Raw genomic sequence first — 27,193 nt, 5'->3', positions numbered from 1 at the left:
GCTAGGCATAGCACAGAAGTGCAAATGGAGCCTGAGAGCATGTCTATGGTCTTGGGTAGCTCAAAGTTCATGATAGGCAGCAAGCCTGGCACAGACAGGGGTCAGCAGGGGTCGGTCATCAAAGCCTTGGCAACCATGTTAGAGTTCTGTTGTGCCAGCAGTGGGCCAGATATGTAGGGAGTAGTCATTATAGTGGCTCACACCCAGCATCTCAAAATGATAAAAAGGCAAATTCTTAAGAGACAATGACTATATTCAAGGCACTGTTGGGAGAATTTCATGTGTTTATTGTTATTCTTACTCATGATCCTGGGCTGGTGCTACTGTGTTCTCATTTTGTAGGTAAAGAAACCAAAGTGCTTATGCAAGATCTCTGCATGGGTTGAGCTCTGTCCCTCTAAAACTGGAATGGTGAAACACTAATCTTTTGTACCTCCACATGTAACCATGCATGGGATGGGTTTGCTGTGGCTATAAATCAGTATGACTGGTGTCCTTATAAGAAGAGGGCAATGTGAAGACAAGTCTGGGGAGCAGGCCATGTGAAGATGATGGGAGAGTTTGGCACTCTCTGCTCCAAGCTCAGGAACATCACATGGCACCTAGAAGAGACATTGGGCAGGTGCTTAGTGAATATTTGTTGAATGAATGCTGAAGGTCATCTGGTGAAGAACAGAGTGAGGCTAGTTCACATGGCAGTCATTTTAGTGTCATTGTTCCCCTTCTCACTTCCATGGCTGGCTACCACAACAAACCCCTTTCACAGGTTCCTCACAATCCCTTTCCCCCAATGTCCCTTCCACCTGTGACTCTACAGTTCCACATCTGCCTCTCTTACTCATTATCAACCAAAGGAAAAGGACACTGGTGGCAAGCTGTGAAGCCTCTGCTGAATTACATCCCTCTACAATGAGCTGAAAGCTCCTAACAGCCCTGAGCCAGCTGCAGGGGTATATGTGACATTTGTGGATGCCCTGAGCTCTGTTCCACTGAAAGGATGACAGCTGTGTGCACAAAGCCTTGTCTGCTGCGACCACAGTTCTGTCTCATGGTAACTGACAGAATTAAACATGGTCTAGCTAATGGGAAGTCCCAGGGGATTGATGGTCTAATATAAAGAAGTGTAAATTTTCTGGGACTGGAGAGATGGTTCAGTGGTTAAGAGCACTGGCTGCTCTTGCAGAGGACCTGGGCTTGATTCCCAGCACCTACATGGTGACTCCAGTTCCAGGGGGATCTGATACCCTCTTCTGACCTCTGTAGACATTTGCATGACAGGGGTGCACCTACCTACATGCAAGGAATACACACATACAATAAATAAATAAAATATAAAAACATAAAGAAATGTAAATTTCCTTTTCACTCAAACCATTCCGAGGTTAACATCATTTTTCCCCCCTAAGTGTCAGGATTTATTTAGTTTTCTTTATCAGGAAATTGATCCAATCCTCAGCCCCACTGAGAATCACCAGGCCTTGCCCTTTCTCAGGGTACACTCTGGTGAACATGGTTGCTCATAGATGTATCAACTGACATGGCTGTCATCTGAGTTTTGTAACGAGGGATATGGTCCTTGCATCTTCCAGATTAGCAGGGATGATCAACTGTCTCAGTCTGCTTGAGGCCTTCCTGGTTTCTACATGGAAAATCTATTGTCCCAGAAAACTCCTAAGCCTTCTAGCATGGTCATCCTAGCTTGTCTCCCCCAAGGCAAAATCAGATTTCCTTTATGAGTTCTGACCTGGACCCTTAATAATGCAAGTTACTTCACCTATATGCCTCAGTGTCCTCATCTGTAAAATGGGGGGAGTGAGAGTAACTGTCTCCTGCAGTTGATTTAATGATTAGAGGAGAACATGTACACATGCACTCTTTAAGCTCTAACTAGCTAGAGTATTCTAATTTGTGGAGCCAGCATTGTTTCCTAGGTGATGGGCTGGATGACAGACAGAATCTGTCTGCTCCTCAGATGAACAGACTAGCAGACATTTCTGGTGGGAATGTGGGACTTCTCCACCTATACCACAAATATAGACAATAGCAAAAAGAAAAAGAAAGTCTCAAGAACTGATTAAAGTGATCACAACTCCTACAGCAAGCACCTATAGAGACAGACAGAACCTTGGCTTCCACTTCCCAAATTCCATCTTTCTTTCCTCCTCACATGTATTCCAGTATTTGGGTCTGGAAATGATCCATTCTATTGCTTTCTTCAGGGTAAAGTGGGTGCTGTATGGCACTGTCCAATCAGCACTCTCTTAATTAATTTTATACACGTGTCCTTTTGTTTCTTTGTTTTTGCGCAGGGGTGGCCAGAAACAAAGCAACAAAATTTCTAAACGAAAGGGTGCATGTAGAGATTTACAGATGTCCCCTTCCTCATGTGACTACTACACCGTAGCCTAGAAGGGAAGCACTGAGCTCCACATATGTTGCTTAAAGAAATAGACAATAGTCACAGGCCATTAAGATCCCATCTGCTTTTTGTGAAATGGGAAAGCCATTACTGACAAGGCAGGGGTTTAATATCACCTGCAGCTCTCCAGCAACACTCTTGCAGCTTGAACAGGGAGACTCGCCCCCTTATTTTTCTAGTAGATTAGTGCTTTTTACACAAAACCATGGTTCTGCCCAAACAACTGTTGTATGAGACATTCCTAATACTGTTTGGAATGCTGCCCTACAGAACAGGGTCCAAGTCTGGTTGTGGCAGTGTGAGATTCAGAAAGGGAGAGGCAGGGTGAATATGGAAAAGGTCACTGGGACTTTGGACTTGAGTCAGATAGGAGGGAACATTCATCCCTAGGGGATGGGTCGTGAAAGGGAAACGGGACTTAATGGACGAAATTATCCACTGATGGGACAGACAGCTAGAAATTAAATCCAGCAAGCACAATTTAAAATATGGTATGGGTTATTCTAACAATTGGCTTCATCTGCATAAAACAGAAAGGAACAGTGGCATTGATACTATAAAGGCTAACGTTATCTCTGGAGGTATGCAGTCTAAGGGTAGGCGTGCTGGAACACAGCCAGGAGGAACCCAGACTTCTACCTTCCTGCTTTATTATTCTTACCAGTAAGATAATATCCCCTACAGTACCTCCTGGTCCAAGATGGCAGCTGACACTCCAGTCACCACCTCCAAGCTTTAGGCAGAGGGAAGGAGGAGAAGGCCAGCACGGAGGGGTACACCTTGCAGCAAGAAATTCTTTTAACTAGCCTTCCCAGAGGCTACATTTTACAGCTTTCACTTCACTGAATGAGCCTAGCTGAAAGAGAGCCTGGTAAATATAGTCTTATGCTGGAATATAATTGTGATTCCTCTGGAAGAGTAACCAGAGAACATGAATGGGGAGTGGGGGAGGCACAGCTGGTAATTATTTCCAGATGAGTTGATGATTAAGCAGAGTCCACAAAGGCAGAGTACTGGGGTTCACATTTGAGACCTGTCATCTGCTACTGTAAGATCAGTGATGAGGTTGTACACCTTTCTAAGGGGCGACTTCCTCATCTGTAAAATGAGGAAAGGGCTAGAAACTGCCCAGGTCTCATGAGCATCAGACTTAGATATAGCCACTGAGTGCTTGTTTGCAGTTTTGGGGACAGGGAAAGCTGCTTAAAGTGGCATCCACTATTATAATTCTAGGTTAAGGCATTTGGAAAGCAAAATTTTGACATAGAATAAAAATTAAGCCCCATTAAATAAACCTGCCACCTAAACAGTGTGAAGGAGGGGTTTCCAAACCAGTGTTGATGGCTGCTTGTAAGTGTGAAGTCCCCAGGAAAATGGCTTGAAGGGTCTTCACATTTCTACATGAGGGGTCTGCCTGGTTTGGGAGACCCCTGTGAACTTGGGGGCTGTAGGCCTCCCCAGTCTCTTTACTGCCAACCTGGTGAGGATGGAGGGGCAGACGTTACACATCCCACTAGAACAGACCTCTGCGGGGAGTTCTGCTTTCAGACCTGCCCTAAACCCATTCTAGGCATCCACCCTACTCTGCCATCCCACTTTTCTGGGTTTCAGCCCATCCCACTCAGATCTTCAGCCATCTTCATCTCTGGAAAGCTCTTTGTTTCTGCTTTTTATGGTCTTGCTCTTTCCTGGGTCCAGGGCCCTATCACACACCTCAGTATGCATTTCCCAATGTGTGTCCACAAAAATCACTGACATTAAACACTATTCCGTTATCAAGTATGTGTAAGAAATACTATATAGCATATCTTAGACTGACTTTGGGAAGTCACAATGCACATTAGCATTAAGAAGGCTCTAAGAAGTCCTGCAAAAGCCAGGTATGATTAAGAAACCTTGGCTTAGAGATCAACTTTAACAGTCTGAGTCATACAATCTCCAATTTCCTGAAGTCTTGGCCAAAATATACTTCTCATGTGTGAGTTCTACCTCTCTTTTCCGCTCAGGAGATATCTCAGGTTTGAAAACTTTTGAAGATCTGAGCTGTTCTGTCTTTTCTTGAAACCAATAAGTGACACATCTTTTCCTGTTGCTTCTTGTAAGATCCTCCTACTTTCTCTAGGATGAGAAATGAGATCATGTCTCTGAGAAGTGTATTATAAAGCACATTATCAAGTGCTACAAAGGTTAGTTTTAAGGACTCAAGCCAGGGTTCCAATTCCCCTCTTCTTGGAATTTTTAGAATTACAGTCTCAAAATACAAAAATACACATAGTGAGAGCCATTTCTACAAGAAGTCCTACTCAGAGAATGGTGGCAAAATTGACAATTGGTTCTTCCTCCAATTCAGGCACAAAGAAATCTATGCATCACACTTTTGCCCCCTTGAGTTCTCAGGTTATATCCTCTTACATAAACTCAAAACCGCATCCCAGTATGTCTAGGTACTCGGAGCCTTCTGTGGCCTCTCCAGCTTCAAACATCCATAGCTAGATTCTCTCCTTACTCACACCTGCGCAGTGGCAGCCCCATTATATTTCACAGTGAATTTTTCATTACTTTTCATTACTGTGACCTTGTACCTAAGAAAAGCAGCGTAAAGGAGGAGAGATTTATTTTGGCTCATGATTTCAGAGAGTTTAACCCATTATGGTGGACACAGTGTGGTGGAGTAACTCAGCTACATCACAGCAGGCCAGGGGCAGAGAGTGAGACAGGAAGTCGCCTGTGATAACATACGCCAAGGTCCTGCCTACTTCCTCTAGTCAGAGGTCTTACCTCCACAATTTCTCAAAATAGTGCCAGCAGTGGCATCCAAACCTTTAAAATCCGAGCTTGTGGGGACATTTCATATTTATCCATACACACAGTGACAGCCTTGTCAGGATCCCTTTAAAGCTGGGCCAGGAAATGCCAGCCAAGGTCTGATTCCCCTAAGCCTCAAACAATAGACTCTTCCTTGTTTTCAGATACTTGAGCATGGCAACTTCTTTCCCACAACACTGAAGCAGTTTTCAGGGTCACACCCAGCCACAGAGGGTGGCCAGTGTGAAGCATGGGCAAAGTGAAGTCTATTATGCTGCCTTCTTTCCCATTTTCTTTCCAGAGAATGTGAAACCGAAAATCAGGCCTATGGTGCTAAAATAAATTGACCACAACTAAAATTGTCTTAGACACAAAAGGACAGTAAGTGTGATTCCACTTATGTAGTCTCTGGAATAGGCCAAGTTGTAGAGATAGAAAGTAGAGGTTCCTGGGGAGGGAGGAACAGGAAAAGGGAATTAGTTTTTCGTGGGGTGGAGTTTTTGTTTGAAATGAAGGGAAAGTCTGGAAATGGGTAGATATGATGGCTACAGAGCATTTTGAATATTGAAAGACGGTCAAAATGGCAAAATTTGTATTATGTGTACTTTACCACAAGAAAGCGGACCCACAACACAAGGATGACAATAGAAATAATTGGTATCGATTCTTCTAAAATAGTGTCATCTGCTGTGACTGCTCCTAATTGGAGTTGTGTGGAAGGGACATGGGGTTGAGGTTGGATAGTGGCTAGGATGTCCTGTCCTGGGTAAACAGGTCGGCGTCTGAAAGTCAGAGCCACACTGAGTGGGGGAGGGGGAGCGGGAAGTTCCATCTAATTTGTCTTAAGTAGCTTACTTGATAAGAAGACAGTTTGAAAAAGCTGTTTTGTTTTAGCAGGCTGGAAGGTATTGGAAAGGCCAGGGGTGCAGGCCTTCCCCAGGTCCGGAAGTGCTGAGAGGGGTCTGTGGGATCACAGCACCCCAACTTCAGGAACAAAACCAAGCCCACAATGCAAAAACTAGTAGTTTGAGCTCTACCGGAGCTGAGTTTCAGGCAGTGGCCTCTAGGTGGTGCACAGACCGTGATAAATACCTGAAGAGGTGCCGACTTCATCTGTAGATGGAGTCTTAAGGCTCAGTTCAGAAGCAGGGATTTTGTAATATGCTGCTCCTCACTCCAGCAGCGAGACGCCCCCACACCCCTTCTGGATGGCTCCAAAGATGGCAGCTTTGATCATATTGAGGACAAAGGTGGAGGAAGGCAACCAGTCTACCTGAGGATGCCCTGGAGCCACACACAGGCTGCGGCACTTCACCAAGAGAAAAGAACTCCCTGAAGGGGCCTCATTCACCTGGGCTACAGCTACTCAAAGAGAGCGCAGCTGAGCACTCGCTGAGCACAATGGGAGAAGGGGCAACTCTCTCAGCTGTTGGGAGAGAATGCATTCAGGCCCTTGACTCTGGGAACAACGGGTTTTCCCTTCTCTTTTCAAACCTGTATGGTCTCAGAAAGTGCCACAGGTGAGCAGGGGACCGGTGGAGCCCTGGCTCATAAGGCAGGCCCAACATCCAGAAAGTCAGCTGGGTGGCTCCTCCCCCAGCCCATTGTCGTTTATATGGAACAGCTGACATGCATGCCTGCAAACTCAGGAGTCTCAACCAGAGTCTAGGCAGTGCAGCAAGCCATTCCTATAACACAGCAAGCAGAGGTCATGCTCAGTCTCCCAGGTCGATGTTGTGTTTCTTCACTGTACCACACCACTGCCTGGACTCTTAATTCCCCTTGGTGGAACAGAGCTGTTCAGGAGTCTCTGCAAATAGGATCACTCAGCAGGTTGGTCAGACACATTACAGAGGGCCCTCAAAGGCCTCTGTGTTTGACTCAGCATGTGGTGAGGTAGAGTTGGCAGAAACTTCTGTCTTAGGCTTTGAGAAGATAAAGTCTACAGGAAGAATAATCCAGTACTGTCATCACTGGCTATTTAGGGCTATTTAAACTGAAATGAAAAGTAATTAAAATCAACAATTTCATTTCCAAGTCTCACCTGCCACATTTCAAGTGCTTAATGGCCCCAGGGGGTGCCGTGGCTACAGTGGAACAGTCTCTATCATTGCAGAACATTCTACTGGGCAGCACTACAGCATTGTGGGCACTTATGGAGATAAGCCCACTACAAAACTGGAAAAAACTAATAGTGAATTAATGGGAGGAGATGAAGACCCATGAGCTGTGTTTCTCAGAGAGTAAATGGTTTTCTGATTCCTTCTCTAGAGTCAGAGATGTCAAGGATGTTCATAACTGTAATACCTGAAACATTCACTAGGGCATGGTGGTAGTAGTTCCTGGGATAGAATGTGGAGAAATTTAGAAGCACACTCTCTACACCATAAGTCCTCAGGTGTGTGAGGGCCCTATTTCTGGATTCACCTCATGTGTGCGCTTCTCCCTCCACCTTCAAGGACCTCTCTGTTACTGGTTCTTACTGTGGGGGGAGCTGTGTACGTCTAGGTGTAGTACCTTCCCACTTCTTATAATTCTCTCACCTCTGAGAGTTAGGGACTTGGGTTGGACTTGCTGCCTACCTGAGGCAGCAGATTCATTTCCTCTACCCACACACTGTTCCTGCTGGCCCCCAGTCCTTGGCTGTCCCAGGAAGAGGATTCCATTCCCACCTCCAGGTAGGCCTAACTGGTCCAAGAGTAATCCTTTGCCATCAGTAGACCAAAGAATTCAGCTCAGGGTAAATCATAGTATGATATACTTCTTGACACAAATAGTTAAAATGGCATGTGAGTCAGGCCTGATGGCACAGACTTGTAATTCTAACTACATGGGAGGCTGAGGCAGGATTAATTTAAGTTCAGAACCTGCCATGGGCTGTAGCTCAGTGGTAAAATACTTGCCTAGGTAACCTTTGTTTATTGAGTACAGGGAGCTCGCTGCTATTACCAGGTGAGGGAACCCCTTTCAATGTCAGGAAGCTGTGGCACTGCCCTAGAGGTTTTCTGTCTTCCTGGATTGCGTTCACACCCCTGGGGATGGTCACTGTAATCCTGAGCTCCTTGTCTCTTGGCTCCCTCCCCCAACAGTGTACCTGACCTTACCAGTTAATGAAGGTCATCCTCCCAGCAAATATCACATTATACATAGCAGGCCCTGATCAACTGAGAGCTTTCCTAGCCGAAAGGTCAGGGCGGAGACTCATCATCTTTCCTGCTCCCTTGGCGATAGCACCAGAGGAGACACCCTGGGAGGCCGACAGCGCTCACAAGGTAAAGCCCTTTGGAACATGTGGGATTTCATCCCTTGCCCTCCTGCTGCTGCACTAAACAAGACCAACCTTTAACTCAAACAATGCTGAGAACTTTTATCTTTGCCCTGATGGAGGGTGGGTGTTCACAGTGAGAGCAACACTTGCAAAAACTGCTTTTCTCAATGCTGATTGATTGAAAATGTTGGTTGGCTTTGTAGGTCTGTCTATCAGCTGGAAACTTACTGCAACAGTATTCACTTGAGAAAAATATTTGGAACAAGAAGACATCAGGGGGTTTATCCAGGTGGATGGAGTCCCTGCAATTCTGCTCATGAGGAGGTGGGCTGGGTAGTACAGGCCTGTAATCCTAACTACCCAGGAGGCTGAGGCAGGAGGACTGGCTTGCAGCGTGAGATCAAGGCTACCTTGGGCAACTTAGCAAGACTTTATGAAAATAAAAAAATTTAAAGGCCTGGGCATATAGCTGAGTGGTATAGCACTTGCCCAGTATGTGAAAAACTCTAGGTTCAATCCCTAGTACTATAAATAAATGAAATCTCTTTTTAAAATATTTAATGTGTATGAGTGTTATGCCTGCATGTAGGTAAGTACACCATGTTGTGCAGTGCTGGCAGAAGACAGAAGAGACTGTCGGATCCCCTGGAACTGGAGTTACAGACAGTTGTTAGCTGCCATGTGGGTGCTGGGATTCAAACCCTGGTCTCCTGCAAGAACAGTCAGCGTTCTTAACTGCTGAGCCATCTCTCCAGCCCCGAAACCTCTTTAAAATTTTATTTTATGTGTATGAGTGTTTTGCCTACATATATTTAAGTGTACCACATGCATGCAATTCCTGTGGAGGCCAGAAAAGGTCATTGGATTCCCTGAAACTGGAGTTACAGACAGTTGTTAGCTACCACATGGGTGCTGGGAACTGAACCTGGGTCTTCTGCAAGAGCAGCCAGTGCTCTTACCTGCTGAGCCATCTCTCCAGCCCCTAAAATAAAATTTCTTATGGGACTGGCATGGATAGGGTCATAGCCAGATACCATGCATGTATATCTGTGTATGTCCACATGTGTTTGTATTGTATGTGTTTGTGGGAGGATGCGTGTATGTGCGAGTGCATGTGTTCTTTCTGGTGTGTGTGTGTGTGTGTATACAGAGTAGATGCTCACATCCATATACATCACAGCCTTTACCCAAGATGGGCCTCAGAAATGTCTTCCATTTTTCCTTCAGCCTCCTCCTCAGTAAGTGCCAACCCAGGAGTGTTTGTCTAGCCCAGGATAGAGATCTTCCTTACCTTTCTTACCCCAGTTTTAGATTCCTGGTTCAATCAGCTGTATCTGCTTAATCCCATCTTGGGCTCTTTTTGCCCTCTTTCCCAGAGAACCTGTCCTCTACTTGGCAGCGTCCCATGAGTCAGGCTGCCCTGTACCAATTGCTCCATGACCACCCAAAGAGGTGGCTGTGCCTCCTCCTTGCAGCCTGGTGAAGGGTTTGCCTACCCCAGTCGATGTTCTCTGAACATCCGTTCAACTCTGCCTCCCTCTGTCTTCTCCAAGCTGCACTCTGCCTCTACCCATAAGCCTTTGCTCTTCTGTTTGAACAGAACCATTCAACTCTTTCGCATACTCCCACTTGCTAAGGCAAGAGCAGGGACTCCTAACAATGCATGTAATTAAATCTCCTCTAAGTGCTCTGCAGGGCAGGGCTACTATAAGCAGACCCAGGGAGATGGTAGCAGCTTTTCCCTTACAATGAGAGCATTGCTGAGGCTCACACAGACAACGCCAACGATGTGTAATAGGTAATATTAGGTGGCTCTGCTTCTCTTCTGTAGCCCCAATGCCAGGTACAGAGATGGGACCCTGGAAGATGAGGCAGGGGTGAGGAGGGCCAAGAAGCTTAGTCCTAAGGCACTCCAATAGGTCTGGCCATTCTCCTTAGAGCTTGGTCTGGCCTCTCTTGTTTGTTACCAGAACCGTGTCTCTGGGAAGCTAAAGATTCCTCAGCCATTTAGGCATGCATGGCTGATATTTCCTTCCTTCTTTGTTTCATCAGCCATACCACCTGTCTGATCACTTAGTTATGACATTAGTCACACACACACAAAAAATCCCTTGAAATGCAGCCCCCAGACCACCTACCCTAACCGTCCTCTTAGGCAGATTGGTCCTCATCACTGCTTCCCTCCAGTTGGGGGAAGGGGGTGGTTCAGAGCACTGACCTGTCAGAATTACAGGCCCACTTGGTGCCCTGTCTTCATGGCCAAGCTATGGAGAACTCTGGAAGCAAACCACAGACCTTACTTCTCAGCTCTTCCATTCACCATGTAATCTCAGACAAGTTACTCAATATCTTTGTGCCTCAGTTGTATATAAAGTGAACATTATTTTGGTATCCACCTGATAGTAATAAGGCTACTAATAAATTACTAACCTGTTGTTCAGGAAAGTGGCAACTATTGGTAGTCAAAGCAACATTACAGTATGTATGTTCTGTACTTACCTACAATTTCCTTTTAAAAAGATTTATTTATATTGTCTTAAATTTAAAAAAATATTTTTATTGGTTTTTTGTGCATTTCATATAATAGATCTTAATTAAATTTAGACACCTCTCCCCCATCCATACCTCCCCATACCTGTCTCCCCAGATTTCATGCATTCCGTCATATATGTTAAGGCCTATCTGACCAAGCTTTTGTACCCAGATGTCCCTCAGTGCAAGTTCATCCACTGAAGTCTAGTCAGCCTACCTAGAGTCACTCCCTTAAAGAAGATCTACCCTCCCTCACCAGCAGTGATCAGTTGCCAATAGTTCTTTGACTAAGGTTGGGGCCTGGTGCCTATTTCCCTCATTCTATGCTGGGTTTTTGTCTGATTGAGTCGGCATGGATCTTGTACATGCTGTCACCATTGTTGCAAGTTCATATGAGCAAGTTCCCAGAGGCCTGAAAGCCTCTGTTTTCTTACGTTCATGTACCAACCCTGACTCTTACAATCTTTCTGCAATAGTCCCTGAGCCATGGGTGGGTGAGGATTAATATAGGAGTTCTATGCAGGGACATGAACTCTGCAGTCTCTTATTCTCTAAAACTTAACCAATTGTGACCTTCTGTGTGCATTGCACTTTGTTGTATGAGGATGCTTCGCTGGTGAAAGTTGAAGGATATATTAGTTTTCTCTCTACCCCCTGTTCTGCTATGTTCCATGAGCCTTAGGTATAGAGGTTCCACTGTGGATTGTCACTTAGGGCTGAATGTCTCTCAGACATATATTCTCTGTGTCTAACCAGTTGTGGAATTCTATAGTAGTCCCTGTCTATTGCAAAAAGAAGCTTCTTTGATGAGTGGTATATAGTATATTTGTCTGTAAATATAAAGATCCATATTTAGCACAGACTAAGAAATTTCATTTGTCTAGAGATATGCCAGAGATAGGGATTTATCTAGGATCTATGACCTCTCCAGCCATGTGTATTTGGCTATATTAACAGTGACACCCATGAGTTCTTTCCCATTGAGAGGGATTCAAATCCAACTAGATAGTTGTTGATTATCCCTATAGCTAAAAGTGCCACTACTGTATCAACAGGAATACTTTGTTGTGCTGGTCATTGTGGTTATTACACTTTAGGGCTGGGTTGAACCATTTATTGATTTTTCTCCCTTAACAGCTTGCATGGTGTCCTCTAGAGGTATGAGAGCTAGTCTTCAGGGAGTTGTCTTAAAAATTTAAATTTTATTTTATGTGCATGAGTGTTTTGCCTGTACTTGTGCATGCAACGACCATGTAGGCCAGAAGAGGGCATTAGAGCTCCTGGAACACGGCAGGTGTTAGGCACCATGTGGGGACTGGGGGCCAAACCTGGGCCAAACCTCCAGAATCACAGTAACTGCTTTTAACCATTGGGCTATCTCTCCAGCCTCATAAAGAACTTTCTAGAGAGAGATTACTCCGGCTTTCTTTAAGCTAGCTAACCCAAGGGTGAATAAATATGTGTCTTGTGTCCTGTAATAGCAAGGCTGATCCCAAGGATACCCACCCTGCACCGACATTACTGGGATGAAGGGTGAAGTCTCTTTAGTGAGGTAGAGTCCCTCGGTTGCAGCGTGGCTGCTGCTTGCTCACTGTCATTGAGGTCTCACTGGCAGAAAGCTAAGTGCAGAGAGTTGTGTGTGTCCTGAACATCACTGTGGCCTGGCCAGATACTGGGCTCACTGGTTCATGAGTTGCCTTGTTTTCCATGCTGTAAGAACTTATCTGTCCTAGAAACGAATGAATGCTTATAGATTTCTTGATTTCAGTGAAGAAGAGAACCCAGCTTCTGGTGGGGAACCCTGGCCACTTGCTCCAGTAGGTCCTGCTGCACATGGTGTCTGCTGATCTTCGGTTGAGACTAGCTGGCCAACTGTTTACTATGCAGAGGCTGGTTTTTTTGTCAGCAGAGTTCACCTCCCATTTCCTTGTATCTGTAAAACTCTCCTTTGCTTAAAAGGCTTTGGTGCTCAGGGACCCAAATCTTTGTAGATGCATCCCAGTTCCCCTCTCTGATTCTGATGCACCCCCTCCTGCCTGAAGATCAGTACTTATTGGGGTTATCTGGCTTCCATGTCTAGAGTCAGAAGGTCATTCAGTAGAAGTCTAATGAGGCTGTCCAAAGCCAAACCCTGGTGTGCTCTACCCAGACCATTTGCCTGAGAACTGCCTGGGGAAGTCAGTACTTGGGCCAGATGAAAACACTCGTCCCATTTTTCCTAGCTGAATTCAAATACCATACTAGGTAGCTTCCCTGGTTCCATTCCGCAGGGTTATCTGGGGGATTCTTACATGTCCAGGTTGAGGAGGGCAGAGCAGGCTAGCACTGGGAAGGGCCCCATGGCCAGGCAGGCACACAGGTCATGTGCCAGACCAGGAAAGGTTCCCAGTGGGCTGTTGAGCACAGTACCATGGGTGAGCAGAGTCAACTTCCAGGGCCTCCAGCCTACTATAAAGCCTGGAGCTTGGTGGGGCAGTCTGGGTTTACCTGGGCCTCCCCTGCACACTTCAGCACACATCTCACTGAACACAATTAGGTGGTGAGAACACATAGCTGACCTATTTCCCTATAGGCTCATTCTTATAAACAATGGGTAGCCCTTAGGGAACTCTTAGAAAAATCCCAGGCCTAAACGTGAACTCAGGTCTCCCATAGGGTAAGCCTGGTCTTAAGAAATGGAGTTCATCATTGTAGCAAGAGGAAGGGGCTGAGACTGGAGACCATTCCCATATAGTCCTCAGAAGACCTCATGATCACACCAGAGAGAAGTACTAGACCTTAGCTGCTCCACATTACAAAGAACTCCATCTTCTCAGACCCTGCCGGTGGCCAATGGTCAGTGAGGACTGAAAATCTGCCATGCGCCCACATTGCCTCTGCTGACAGATAGCTCTGGGCTGCGCTGTGAATCCTGGACTCTGACAGCCATGTCAGCTGACAAAACTGGGTGCTCCTCAGTTCCTCAGGCTGGAGAACATCTATTGCCATTGTGAGCATGTCTCTTCTCAACTTGCTTAGAAAAGCCTTGCAATAGTAATTTGTAAAAACAGGTGGAGTGCTTTGAAGAAAAGCCTTGTATAAACAGAAGGAACACAAACAGCAGGTTGCTCTGCCTTCAGACTAATCCAACCCCATCTCACCCTCGCCTCAGCACTCACTCAGCAAGGCTGTGGCCTTCCACAGAGAAGGGCCATTTGAGGCCCTGGGCAGAATATGAATACAGCATTAGACTCAGAAGATTCTTAAGTTGGCCTCTAATCCAACCCTCTGTGGCATCTGCACTGTCACTCAACTTTTCCCCAGCCTTATGTTGTTATCTGGGGAACACAGGAAAGCAAAGCCACTTTGGTGTTGTATCGGGATAAACTAGCTAATGCTTAAGACATGTATTGGGCCATAGTCAGAAGCAGCGATGATGAATGCTGCTGAACAAAAAATAAGAACTTGCTATTATTTCCACTGCTAGCATTGCCCTGCAATTTTTCTTTTTGGTGCAATATGTTCAGCACCCACTAGCTTCCCCCTAGAGTTACTTGAAAGATTTTAGAGATAATGTGGTCCAACTCTAACTTCTAGACAGATAAGAATCCTGAAGCTTAAGAATAGTTAGGGTTTGTACAGAGCCCCCAGCTAACCATAGCTGGACCAGGACATGGCTCTCTCCTGATTCCCACATTGGCTTTGATGGACAGTGGGAGAGGGTCTGTCTCTCCTAGTTTCCATACCTCCCCAATATAACCAGTGTCCAATGAGCACTACTAGGTCCCTACCTCTAGCCACAGAGCTACCCCAATGTGCCTCCATGTAGAAACCCACAGTTGCCTCTCTGTGCTCTCACCAGTCTTTCTTCAGCAACATGAATGAAAGTCAGACATCCAGGCCACAAAAGGCAGGCACACATTGGAAACACCAGGGGACATCTTTATTTTCATTATTTTAAGAAACATTTTTTGAAAACATAGATTTGCTGTTCCTGCTGGGAGAGCTGCCAGTGGACAGCTCACTGCTTCTCATCCAGAGGGACCACTATGCATCTCTGAGGCCGAGTTGCAGTTCTACAGAGAATAAAGCAAGCTGGATGGGCAGCTTGGCAGCAGCAAAATAATATAGGAGGAGACAATCTGCAACCCTCCTTCAGTCCTTTGGTGCATATTATAAGTCCTGTCTCCCTGTGGCAGAGGGATCTCGGGACGGCTGCTTCTTTACTTCAAAGTAACAGAGTACTCATTTTGTTATCAGCCATGGTGCTGGGCACTAAAGATGAATTGTTACATCTCCATGACAGGGCCAGAGTGGCTGCCCCTGTGTCATACGCATACAGGCTGGACAATAGCACACGTCACAGGACTGTCTCCTAGGTGACCTTGGCCACCTGGTATCATGAGGAAATGAGTTGGACAATCTTTAGGTTCTATCAAGAACACTGCAGCGGATGGCTCTCTGTTTGGTTTCAATTACTGTCGAAGAAAAATAAGCTGGCTTGTGTTTAATCAGTAACCAGTTGTGGTCAGGCACAGCCATCACAGAGACCAGTGGGAGTGGTTAGTGGGTTTAATCAGGAAAATGGCCAGGCTGTCCTCTCCAAGGAGGGCCTAAACGATGCCTTAGATGGCTTTCCTTCCTTGCCCAGACACTAGTCCTCATTTCAGTGGCGAGCCAGCTGGCTGTGTGGGACTGCTGTCTCTCTGTGTCTGTGGTGCTGAGGGACAGTGGGAGAGACATAAATATTCAGTAACAAGCTCCATGAGAGTACAGGGGACCTGATGAGTGCAGAGAGATGCTAAAGGCTAGCAGAATTGTGTTTCTGGTGCAAGGTTGAGAGCAGAGAGGAGCCTGAAGAGATCGGGCAAGGGGACACACATGCCATAACTTTCTGGACTGATCAAAGACTCCTTTTCTTTTAGGCTAGCAGAGGCTGGAGCCTAAAACAGAAGTGGTACTGGCTAGAGAATGCTCATAGTGGGGGGCATGGGAGGGGAGAGGTGGCTGAGATTTGATTTGAGGGAGATGCTGAGTGAGGGTGCTGGATTCTACTGACTACCTGCTTCTAACTATGGCAAAGGAAGGATGGGATCCAGTACAAGTGTCTACACCTTGAGCCTGTCCTTCAGCAGGGCCTTGGGTTGCCCTATGGATCCATGCAGGCTATGGGCTTCAGAATAATGCCTCCCATAGCCTCCGATGATTGAGAAAGTAAGCACCCACAAGGAGCTGGAAAACATTGTGAGAAAGTCACTGGGTGTGCCTGGGAAGCTTCAGCTGACACATCCTCCAGAGCTGGCCAGCTGGAGAAGGGTTCCGGTCCTGCCCTGAACTTTCCCCTTTGTCATTCCACCCTTCCAAGACAGCCCAGCCACCTGTCCCATCCCACTGCTCAGCTATGGACAGCCTGGCTCCTAGGCTTCCTCCTAGCATCTGCCTCCCAGCACCATGAGGAACCTTATAGCCACTGAAGGCAACCTCAATTGATCCCTTTGTGTGTATCCCTGTTTGTAGCTTTAAATGTTCCTTCATTCCTGAATAGGTAGAAAACATTCAGGTGGAGGGCTAGTTTGTGTGTTTCTTCTTTTCCCCATCTGTCCTGTTCCCAGTTGAGTACTGTTCGAAGCAACACAACTCCTGCTCCTGAGCCCATGCATCCTTGGAGAGGTTGTACATCTTCCTCTTCATACAGACAGTATGTTGCTGCAAGGAACAGATGGACTTTTCTAACCATGCCATAGCCAATGTTGCCCTTAAAATGTCTAGCTTCCAGAACATGTACATACACATATATACACATTGGCCAATTTTTGCCCATCTTAAAAACACAGCACCTCTAAAATCTGCTTGCATCACTGTAGGGCCCATGGGTACCACTGTGAGGTCTTACCCCAGGAGACGGGCAGTCTTGTTTAGAGGACAGAACTGGAATGCCCAGAGGGAACTGCACAAAGGCATCTCTCTGGAAACAAAGTAGGTGCTATCACTTTGGTCCCACGTGTGCGACACACGTGCAGCAAAAAAATGCCAATGTTTTCTCTGGTAAACACCCACACCAGGGGTACCTCATGGCCCTCCCCTCACAGATCAATTTAATTACAAGCATGAATGCCCACTGGGGTTGGGGAGCCAACTGGGAGTTTTGGATTTCAATAAAGTCCAAACTGCCAACCTTCAATTATCCACTCTGTGGAGAGGGAGCATGGACAATCCTAAACAGCGGATGATTAAAAAATCATTTCTTTTGGCTTTTGGGAGGCGCCATATGCTATTTGCAACAGAGCAGCAAAATTTCCTCTCCAGTTGTGTTTTGCTCTGATTAATGCAGTGAGCTTGCATTTCTTCTCATGTACCTGCTGATGGTAGAGACACTTGGACAGAGGAGACTGTTCAGAGGCAAGCTGATTGATGAGAGCCCACATGAAGTGGAGGAAAAGAGATGGGGCCTGGAGCACTCAAGAAAAATCCAAGCCCTGGATCTCCTCTCTCTGAACCTGAAAAGAGAGAGAAGGGAGAAGAAGATAAACCAGCAAGCTAAACTCCAAATGCAGGGACCAAAAGGTAAATCTCCTGGGGCGTCGCCATTCTCTTGTTATACCTTTCAAGCATCGGACAGCTGATTTGGTTGCCCTAGTCATTGCTTCAGACACCCGGACTACTGTGTCTGTGGCACGTGATGGCTGTGTGACTACCTTCTACCCTTTACTCATGCTCTCCCACCTGCCTAAAATGTACTTTCCCCTCTCATCCATCCTTCAAGACCCAGCACACTTCCTGTATCTTTCCAGAGCCTCTTCTAACCAAGCAACACTCTTCTTCCTCTTTCCTTCTGACTGTCCACAGCGTTCTCTCTTTAACCTATATTGAATGAATGTAAACTTCATTGGAGGGTGAAGAAGGGGAGGTATATCAGAAACAGGGCTATTTGCTCTACAGTAAGTGCCTCCCTAGACCCAGACTAGATGACTCAACCCTACCGGAAGGCATGAAGACATTAAACCAGTGAACTTCAATGTTAAATGGCCTCAGACTGTTTGGAGGACTTGGAAAAAGCTTAGATGGGCCCTAGAGGTGCTGCTTCAGTAGACCTGGTGGAGCTCAAAGCTGGGCATCTTCAGCAAGTGAATGCTTAGGCTGACTGCTGGGAAGTCAGTTATGAACACACACATCACCAGTACTTGCACTGAAGAGTGTCTAACCCTGTGTTCCATTCACAAAGGGGAAACCAAAAGGAAGTCAGAGAGATGGCTCAGCAGCAAAAGGCGCTTATGCAAGCCTAGTGACTTGAGTTCCGTTCACAGAAGCCACTTAAAGGGGGAAGGAGAGAACAACAGACTCCATAAAGTAGTCCTCTGTTCTCTGCAGGTGCACCCTGCCTGCCTTTCCCCCATGCACCCACATAACAAAACAAAAACAAAAACAGAGAGATTGAGAAACACACTGGGTCAGTACCGTTCTCTGTCATAATTCCTAATGCTTATTAGGAATTTAAAAAATCTTTTATGTGTGAGTACAGGTGCATGTACGCCCCGGTGCCTGTGTGTAGGTCAGAGGAAGACCTGGATGTCAGTCTTGCCTTCCACCTTGTTTGACGCAGGGTCTCTCGTTATCTGCTGCATACACTGGGCTAGCTGGCCCATGAGCTAGCCAATCATCTTGCCATAGGGGTGTTGAGATTATGGACGTGCACTACTGCATCTGGCTTCGCATGGGTTCTAGGGGTCCGAACTCAGGTCCTCATGCTTGTATGGGAAATGTTTTACTCACTGAGCATTCTCCCTAGCTCCACATTTGCTTAAACAGAAACAAACAAACAAAACCAACTGCAGAGGAGATGCTGAAGTAGTGCAGCGATTTGCAGCAGGTTCTCCATACTGTCTGTCCTTACATAGCATGTTTATGTTTTGAATGTCTCTGGGGTACATCTTGTAGTTGGTGGTGGTAAGCTGACTCTGGAGTGCAGGATGGGTTGTATGCCATTGAAGTGGCCCAGCTCCACACTTGGCTATCATTTCAATGAATTATGTGCATTGCTGGTGGGATGTGGCTTGAATTTCATTACTATTTAAGTGATTTTTAAAAAGATTATACTATGATTTGGCATTGTAATGAAAAATTACTTTAAACACAGATAAGCAAAGAAACAGAAAAGCAGGGCAAAACTTTGATATTAGTAAAACAAACGTTTGTCAGAGGAATAATGACATTCTCATAATTTCTTACAAAGAAGCAGTCAGTTGGATCAATAATGCTATAGCTTGGTGGCGTAAGCTGGGGTTCTGGGGCCTCACCTGGGAGCTTGTAAGGACTGAAGAATTTCAGACCCTAGCCCAGACCTATGCTAACAATATTGTCAGATGATTTGTATGCACATGGAGTTCATACACATGGGACTTAAGAAGGGACAATATCCCAAACGGTTACGGCTGAGTTACGTTTTGTTATAGAGCTATGCCTCAAACCATTGTCTATCACACACTAGGCAAAAAGCTTGTAAGGGGAAATATCAGCATCTCAGAAGAAAACATGGACAGTAATAAGAAAGTGTATTGCCAGCTTACTTGAAATCCCAGAGGGCGTTACTCTGTGGGAAAACACAAGTAGCGATGACTAAAAAGTGATTGAGAAGACAGAGTGTGAAAAAGTGTGATGGAACACCTTCATTTCACTTCTTTTCTAGAAATATGTAAGAGATGCTCAAATAGATATGTAAGTTCAATAAGAAAAAATATATATGAGAGAAATTGTATTATACTTTAATCAAAAGCACATCTTTTCCTTAATGTTGTGTAAAATGACTGTGTCTTAGGAAGACATTTCAGATTTCATGAAATAGAAGAAAAGCCTCACCCTCATCTCTAAACTGCCTTTTGCCTTAGAGCTTAAATTTCAGTTACCGTTGTCCACCTTATGATTACTACATCAAGATATTTTATGCAAAAATAATAAGTTTTGAGGTTTTTGTTTGTTTGTTTTTTGTTTTTGGTCTTTTTGAGACAGGGTCTCCCTATGGCCTCAGCTACCTGGAACTCACTATGAAGGCCAATCTCACAGAGATCTGCCTGCCTTTGCCTCCCAAGTGCTGGGACTAAAGGCATGTGTTACAACACCCAGCAAGTTTTGAGCTTTTGATTTTGTTTTTGAAAGGTTTTTCAGAGGCCTGTCTATTCTGTGCCATTAATCTACAAAGAACAGTTTGTAGCAGTTACTTTCCAGTTTGTTACAAAGATTTACTCCAAACCATTCTGTGTAACACACTAGACAAAAAAGTTTGCAAGAGAAAAGATCAGCATTTCAGAAGAAAATATGGGAAGGTCAAATAATAAGAGAGAAATATCAGATGATGGGAGGGAGGACGAAGATTCTGATGTAAACTGTCCTCTTAGTTTGTTTTATGGTGCTGGGGAGTAAAGCCCGGGCCTCATTCATGCTAGTCAAGCACTCTGCACTGAGCCACATCCCTCATCCCAGGCTGACTGTGGCAGCTCTGTGTCCTCTCTTCCTATGGCAATCACAAAACATTTTGAAACTCTTATTAGCCGTTTTTGGGAGATGTGAGGTATTTAAACCCAAGAAACTTGTGCAACAGGTAGTAGTAGCCTCCCTTTCACAGATGAAGAAAGTGCATCCTGGAAAATGAAAGAACTTCCAGGAAGACAGGGTTAGTGGAGGGTGCAGAGTTCACATTGCCCATATGTTCCTGTAACAGCTGCTCTGTGTGGAACCTGCAGCCCAGAATGGACAGGCACTGCTGACCTCCAGCAACAGAGTATTTGAAACGCATTGTTTGGTGTTAGTCAACAATCTATGCCTTGCCTTCTGTATAGTAGGTGGTCTTCAGCTGAGCTAGCCCAGGTCCCTGCTGAATAATGCCTAAAGATGGGAGGTTCCTGCCCTCACAGGCAGGACAGCCTGTTGTCTGCTCTTCACTATGGAGAAGCTTCCAGGACCTCAGGGTTACTTCATACAACATGTAAAATGCCATTATGTGCAGGTTTCTTGGAACTCTTATTTCCTTTTAGTTGAGTTCAGCCTTCTTCAACAGACTGTTACTGTGTGACTAGCATGGTGCCCAACCTGACCTTTGGCCATGCCTCAGGGCCACACCAGGATAATCTTCTCCCTGGGACCCTCTCTCTTTTCTGAATTAACTCAGAATGGAAAACACAATGGTTTTCCATCTTTGCCAACATGGGAATGACCTACGGAGGATTGGGAGATCCCCAGGACTCAAGCCACATTTCCTGCCAATTGATTCATAATGCCTTGAATGGGATTCAAGGCCAGTAGACTTCAAATTTTGCAGATGATTCCAGAGTGCAAACAAAGGCGTGGGACTGTGAATCCTGCTGCTCTCCTTCTTTGACTCCTTTCCAGTGAAGTTCTTCATTTTGAGTTAAAGGCTCAAATCATCTTCTCTTGCCTACATAACCACTTTTCAAAAACATCTTTTGCCTTATGAAAAAAACCAGTACTTAACCATTTAATCTCCAGTCTCCCAAGTAGAGCAAAGAGATGCTACAATGCACTGACTTGTGAGGCACTGACTGCCGCTAATACACTCTGGAGGTGCCCCAGCATCTTTCCCTTGTGTGTGCCACCTCATTGCACATTCTGTTTTGTACACACTTTTCTCAGCTGAACATGTTTTGAATTTAACTTTTCAACCTCTTGCCATTCCTCCTCAGCCTGCCCTCCATAATGATCACAAATCAATCTTGCTTGGGCTTTTCAACCCTCTGCTGTGAACTGTGAAAACTTTTATCCCGATGACTGATTCCACTTAGAAATATGGAACATGCTCCTTCCGGTGTCCGCAATGGCTCTACCATCTGACTCCCAAACTATTTGAGTCAGATGTATCTAAGGTCACCTTAGGTTCCTTGGGTAGTCACGCCTCATGTCTAACCAACTATCAAAGCATGTCCATTGTGCCTCACACATTTTTAAAATCTATACTCCTCTGTACATCCATGGTTTCAGCTTCTGTCTAGGCTATCATCTTCTGCCTCAATTGCCACTGCCTTCTACACGATCTTTTTTATAGCCACAGCATTGAATGATGCCATAAGATCACTTTCATTGCCCTTAAAGTCCATGATCCTTACCAAGGCTGTCAAAACCCACATGACCCTGCACCTACTTAAATAGTGCCTCCTCTGTGTCCCCTTCAACCTGGCAAACATGCTCTGAGAGCAGACTGCTTGCTTCTTTGTACAGCCATAACAATACGTATTCATTCTTCTGGTGGATCCCTACTCATTTTGCAAGTTTCACATGGTTCCCTGGAGAAGTCTTCCCTGATGCTCCGAAGCTAGACTAGATATCCTTTGTGTTCCCCTAAAGACCTCTACCTCTCCTATAAAATACCCCCATACTGAACTGCATTGGCCTCTCTGCTTGGCTGCCCTCCCTCCAGACAGGAACTCAGAGGCCATGTCTGTTTTGTTCATCATCATGTCTCAGCATGTAGCAACAAATACTGAAAGCATATTGAATGAGAAATGAGTGACTGAGTCCTCTCACACATGTCATGCAATCTTTCAGCAAAGGTCTGGTCTGTGTTGTGCTCTCTAGCAGGGCCAGGTATCCAGGACCTTGAGATGAAGACATGATTTTTTTTCCCAGCCTTTGCTTCATAGCCCTTTCTGCTTTTTTTTTTTTTTTTCTCTTTTCTTGGCTTTACAACATTCAACTTAAATTAGCTAAATTGAATTTTGTATGAGCTTAGTTTTATTTTTCACAGTGGAAACTGTTTATCTCTTTATTAATAATGGATACCATTGTAACCCGAAGCCCTGTAGCTTTTCAAATGTAATCATGTTAATGAATATAGTGTTAGATTGCTACTGCTACCAACATCACCGACACTTTAATGTTGGTTTAATAAAATAGAAGTGGGCAGAAACAGAGACAAAGATGTATGGTTTCTAGTCTTTCAAAAAGTTTTGTTTTCTTCTTCAAAATGTGAATCTTTAGTGCCTCTGAGTTAGCTGGAGGAAACCATCTGGGCATAGACCAGGTTTTATAGTCCTAAATATAAGCAATTTGGGAGCCTTGGAAAGAATGTGTTTATAAGCATACTACATATAGGCTTTGAAAAATAATTGTGCAAGTGGGGCCTGGAAAATCAAACTCCGTCAGGAAATCTCCTTTCCATCTTCTGTCTTAAGTTTTGTAATTGGAGAAACTGAGGCCCAGAGTAATGGGTTTACATGTGAGTCAGCTTCATGTTGTTGGCTGACCTCTCTCTCTCCTGAAGCTTTCTAAGAACTGAATGGCTAAAAAAGCTAGCAACAGTCTCAGATCCCTGTTTCATTCACATAGGACAAACAACGGAGGAAATATACAGATTTTTTTTTATAATGGGGGTGGAGGGGCTTGAAGGGGTGGCTTAGAAGTTACAAGCACTTCTCTTGCAAAGAATCCTGATTCAGTTTCTAGCACCCTATGGTAGCTCACTACTGCCTGTAACTTCAGTCCCAGTGTATCTGATGCCCTCTTCTGGTGTCCATGGGCTCCTACATGCACATGGTGCACATAAACTCAACACACACATTGAAAAAATAAATATTTAAAAAGAAAAAATAATGTCAATGTACTTGGTTACACAAAATTTTAAAGAACTTTTCAATTAAGTCCACTTCTTCATCACTGGTGGGAAAACCCTGAGCAGGAATTTTGGAGGATCACACTTAGTTCATACTATTGGATAACTGCAAAATGTAGACCTGTTTATTATTTTGAAGCTCATTAATTTTGAATCAGACAAAAAATCTTTATAATATGTTTATAGGAACAAAATCCAGAATCAACTTAATAGAGTTTAGAACTTAGATAGCTCTCCAGTTTTATAAGGAAAGGTAGAGGGGGGACAAGAAAGGGTAATGGGGGTAAATATAATCGAAGTATATTATATACATGTATGAAAATGTCATAATGAAACCCATTATTTTGTGTAATTAATATACCCTAATAAAAAGCAGGAAGTGTTCTAGTGACCTTTCCATTGCTGTGATAAAACACTGACCAAGACCAACTTGGGGAAGAAAGGGTTTATTTGACTTACATTCTTTGATCACAGGTCATCACTGAGGGAAGCCAGTGCAGGAACTCAGGACAGGAAACGAGGCAGAAACTGAAGCACTGACTATGGAGGAATGCTGCTGCTCACTGACTTGGTCCTCTGGCCTGTGCTTAGCATTGCTTATACAACCCAGGACCATCTGCTCAGGGGTGGCACTACCCACAGTGGGCTGGGCCCTCCCATATCACTCAAACCAGAAAATGCCTCACAGATATAGCCACAGGACAATTAGATGGAGAAATGCCTCAACTGAGGTTCCCTCTTCCCAGGTATGTCAAGTTGAAAACTGAAGCTATTTAGCACAAGAAGGAAGGGAGGGAGGGAGGGAGGGAGGGAGGGAGGAAGGAAGGAAGGAAGGAAGGAAGGAAGGAAGGAAGGAAGGAAGGAAAGAAGGGGAAGGAAGAATCTCCTTGACCATGACAGAGGCAGAGTCCGCATTGTCTGACAGTTCTTCTGATAAGACTCCAGTTTTGCACCTTGTCATGGAGACAGCCATCTTGTGAACAGAATGATAGTGGGATGTGGGTATTGGCAGGGTGGTTGTAGCACAATTTAAAACTCTGGTTCCAGCTGTGTGCCTTTTAGGATGTCCTTGCTCCAGCTTCTTAATTTATAAAACTAAGATTTACCTTTGCAGCTTGTGGGCCCTTTGCTGCTCTACCCTCTGCTGATACTAAGAATAGTTTTCATAAAAATATACAAAGGTAGCCAGTGTGGTAAAGTATATCTACAATCTCAGTTTCTCAGAAGGCTGAGGCAGGAGGATCATGAACCAGCTTGAACTATATAACAAGATTCTGCCTCAAAATCAAAACCAAAAATCAAATCAAAACAAAACAAAAGACAGTGACAAAATAATGCAGGAAGCTTGCCTGCTTGACAGGTGTGCTTTTGTTGTCTTGTTACTAATGTTAAAGCTAAGCAGTCCAGGTCAAACAGGGCTCTTTGCTGGGCTCACAGTACTTTCTGTTTTAAAAAACCAACTTTGAAATGTATCAAGTTGTGATAAACAGAGAGGATGTGCTGTTGTCAGCCAGGCATGAGTACATTGGGCCCATGGTACACTAGATGCTGACATTTGGGCCAGGCTTATGGGCAAAGGAAAGTGCTTGACATGCAGCAACAGAGAGCCTAAGGTCTGGGATCCTCCATCCATCACACCACCTCTCTGAGGACTAGGAGGAGAAGCAGAAGCAAGATAGGGGCTGCAGGGAAGGCACTGTGATGTCAAATGGGGTCCAGTAGGCTGGTCCAAAGAGGAGGGGGCGTCATTAAGGTATATGGGCAGCCTTGGGAACTCTGTAGGGTGTTTCTGAGGCACATTAGCCTTGCGCCTATGATGGGAGGGTAGAGGTTTGGCATGCAGTGGCCCTCGATAGAGGGGATTTCCCCCCTTTTCTGAGTGGGTGTGAAGTGTACCATTTTCTTATCCACCCACTGCCAGGCTTTGGGTGCCTAGGGTGACAATGGTTTCCCTGTGGATACCCCAGGCTTGTGACCTCCAGAGTCAATGTTAGTCAGGCGATTGTCACATGCCGGTTGTGTTTTCTAAAGCTCTTTAAACAACTTGCACAATTGTAGGCCTGTCCTAAAACTGGCTCCATGACTTTGAAAGGCACTTTTGTCCAAGAAGAGCCCCCTACAAGGCCTGGGGCATGGATGGGGTCACTCCTGCTTTATCCATTCTGGCTGCTAGCCCACACTGGCAGCTGGCACTGTGTGAGGCTGGGCCTGCTGAGAGGCTCTGAGTGAGCAGAACAACACAGTCTTTGAAGTCTATCAAGACTCAACTTGTTGGTGGTGGGGTGGGGACAAGTGCAAAATTATCTGCCCTCTGATTTGCTGAGGGCTAGCAGTGGGTTCCTCGGGAAGGAGAAGTGCAGACTAAAAGAGTCTTGTCAGCCCAGGAGTTCCTCTGTGCAGAAACCTGGCCCTAACCAGGCCAGCTAAGCAGGCTGTAGTTCAAGGCAATAAGGCAGCCCTTGCCCCTGCCTGTGCCTCTCTGTGGTGCAAGGGAGGAGGAGGCAAGTGGGGAGGCCTGGCTCAGGCGTCAGGGCAAGGCTGGGAACATTGATATTAGTCTTCTGTGTGTTGGTTCCAAACACCATGCTCATCGGTACACTGACCTTCACATTTAACCCCGAGTGACAGACATCATTGGTAGTAGTGCTTCTGAGTGCAGAGCAGACACAGCGAACTGGAGTCTTAGGCCGCACAGCCAGCCAGGGCCAAGCTGTGAGCAGGTCTGTCCAGCTCCACCTGGAGCTCTTGATCGTCACAGGACTGTAGGACACTCTTGGCATCAAAAATAGGAACTCATCTTGGCTTTCTGTCCTTCAGAGCTGGGGTGCCATCAGTGGGCACAAGTGGACATTCGTGGCGATGTACTCACTTCCTGTTTCTCTTCTTCCTCCAGAGCATGTGAGAGCTCTGCTTGGGTTCTCATCACTTCAGCCGCTATGAGGCTGGTAAACGGCTTCAGCATCCTGGCTGCATCTCAGCCACCTTGTTCCTGATAAGTGTTTCTATTTTGAGCCTGGTGTATCTCTAGGCTGGCAAAGTGCCCAGACACCAGGAAGTTGCAGAGATGTGCACTCACCCAAGAAGGATGTCTGTCATTCCCCTGTTTCCGTCTCTCCCCAGTCCCAGCATTTTATTCTCTCTAGTTTTTCTCCCTCCATCATGGCCTCACTTTCTGGGAACCTTGACAGATGCTGTGTACAATGGCCCTGAACTTATCCATATTCTATTCCCTGGAACCTGTGGTATTACCTTCTATGATGAAAAAGGGCTTTGTGGGTGTGATTAAGGATCTTAAGGTGGGGACAGTATCCTGTCAGGTGCCTACACGCACTCCTTCTAGGATGGAGGCAGCACACAAAGGAAAGAAGGTGATGCGAGGATGGGCTGGGGACTGGAATGAAGTAGCCACAAGCCGAGAGCACTGACAGCCACCAGAGCCTCTAGATAGAGCAGAGCCTTGCTGAAATCTTGACTGAACCTAGTGATGGTCAACATCTAACCTACAGAACTGTGAGAGAATAAGTTTCTGGAGTTAGTGCAAAAACTGTGTTAGAGCATGCGTGACACAAATTTACCA

General features: G+C 45.5%; 1 pseudogene; it reads right to left on the bottom strand.

Moving 5' to 3' along the window:
- Positions 1-26,578, bottom strand: part of LOC103732451 — a 43,179-nt pseudogene extending 16,601 nt beyond the window's left edge.
- Between the last annotated feature and the right edge of the window lie 615 nt (positions 26,579-27,193).

This window comes from Nannospalax galili, unplaced genomic scaffold (genome assembly GCF_000622305.1).
Source record: "Nannospalax galili isolate Female #2095 unplaced genomic scaffold, S.galili_v1.0 scaffold2415, whole genome shotgun sequence".
Lineage (NCBI taxonomy): Eukaryota > Metazoa > Chordata > Mammalia > Rodentia > Spalacidae > Nannospalax > Nannospalax galili.
Note: the sequence above shows the minus strand (reverse complement) of the source record. Positions and strands in the feature narration are given on the sequence as shown.